The following is a 1,687-nucleotide window of genomic DNA, read 5'->3' as shown; positions in this document are numbered from 1 at the left end:
TGACAGCCCGGGCTAATGGCATCGTGGACATGGCTTAGGCTGTATTTTCCCTTAGTGGTAATTAATCTCTCAGCGCTCTGATAATCCTATCTCTGGCACGACCTGGAAGCTCTGTGCAAACCTTGGCTGCCCGTCCCCACCGACGTTTCTTCCTTTCTCTCCTCAGAAGCAGCGCGGCGCGGTTCCCCGCGATTGGGAGCAGCATCCAGCTGACTGCCAGAGATCCAACTGCGCCCTGCAGCGCACAGAGGGACGCGATGGGGACGCACCGTCCTTCCTGCCACGCAAAAGTGAGTTTCTTCAGTCCTCTGTCAGGAAGGATGGAGGAATGCACTTTCAGTATTACTTCTGAGCGGGTGCAGTGCTGCAGGGGATGTCAAGTAACCATCGTGGAAGCGTTGGAGATGCCAACAGTGGCAGTGGATGGCAGTAGTGAGACAGATGTCTGTGTATCAACAATGGTGCTTAAGTTGAGTGAATTCCTTTTAGGGCCAAAAAATACCTTCCTCAACTTTTGCACCTTTTCTTTGGTGGTGCAGCTTTGCTCTGCAGAACGCAGAGCTGTCAGGCAGACCAGGGTTCCTCTGCTGCCATCTGAGCAGGAATAAAAGCAGTGATGCTTTGTGCAAGCGCACTGCAGCTTAAACATGAGTTTCTGCTCTGGCTGTAGAACAGTGTCTTTTGGTTTTTGGGGGTGGACATGGGCTAACGGGACAGTGCTGCTCCTGGTGTCTGTGAAATCAACACTCGATCTGTTGTTGCAGGGACGGAGCCTGCGCGTCCTTGGAATGGTGCTGGGCATGGGGGGAAACGGAAAGCCTCCCCGGGTAAGAAGCTCTTGTGAGCTGTGGTGTGGGTGCTGCCTCTAAACAGGGCTGCATGCAGGGCTGTGTGTAATGGAGGAGGGAGGAAAGGGCACTGCAGATCTGTGCTGACTGCAGAAATGGCACACCGCTGTAGCAGCAGAAGGGCCAATTGATGAAACTACACTTGAAGACCAGAAGTTTGTGGTTGGCTGTGCTAAAATGTTCCTCCAAAGAGATGCTCTTCATGTCTTTCTTATTTCTTCTCTGTCAGAAGCTGATGCAGGCAGGCTTGCAGCGAAGTGCAGCCTTGCAGGAAGCCAGAGGAGGAGCACGGAGTGTGGCACAGCACCCAAGAGAGGTACAGACACACAGCAGGCATCTGGGTTTGGTGCCCTGTCTTCCTAGTTAGGCTTTCTGTCTGTCCTTTCCTGGGACTGTTGTCGTTGTGTGTTGCTCTAGGTCTTAATCCCTGGGGATTGCAGTTACCTTTGCTGTCCCAGTTGGAAGTGGGACTCCACAGTTCAGCCAAGATCCTAAGGTCCATTGCTGTGAACACTCGAGATGAGATTTCCCAGTATTGTGGCCCGTTTTGCAGACTGAAGGTAGTGCTGGACTCACTGACTGTTGCTGCTTCCCCTTTCTTGATTCTAACAGGGAGAGGTGCTGAGCCGAATGGCAAAATCTTGGTGAAAGCTCCTCTCCAGGCTGGAGGGCTTCCTGGAACAGCAGCTCCCAGCACGGGGGGAAGAGCTTCCCCTGCAGTTGACAGCCGCCCCTTCCCCAAGACCGTGGCCGCAAGAAAGCGCAAGGGAGTGGAAGAGGAGGAGCAAAAAGCAGAGCTGTGGCCTGCAACAACAAAGCGAAGGTGGAGCGCAATGGGG

At 53.6% G+C, this 1,687-nt stretch overlaps 1 long non-coding RNA gene across 1 annotated transcript; it reads left to right on the top strand.

Moving 5' to 3' along the window:
* The first annotated feature begins 790 nt into the window (after positions 1–790).
* Positions 791–1,646, top strand: LOC109365194. Its single transcript, XR_002110836.1, has 3 exons — positions 791–827; positions 1,078–1,164; positions 1,461–1,646. It is a non-coding gene; the product is annotated as an uncharacterized LOC109365194 (long non-coding RNA).
* The last annotated feature ends 41 nt before the right edge of the window (positions 1,647–1,687 follow it).

Source organism: Meleagris gallopavo, unplaced genomic scaffold (assembly GCF_000146605.3).
Source record: "Meleagris gallopavo isolate NT-WF06-2002-E0010 breed Aviagen turkey brand Nicholas breeding stock unplaced genomic scaffold, Turkey_5.1 ChrUn_random_7180001958028, whole genome shotgun sequence".
Taxonomy (NCBI): Eukaryota; Metazoa; Chordata; class Aves; order Galliformes; family Phasianidae; genus Meleagris; species Meleagris gallopavo.
The sequence above is the reverse complement of the archived record's forward strand: the minus strand, read 5'-3'. Positions and strand labels throughout refer to the sequence as shown.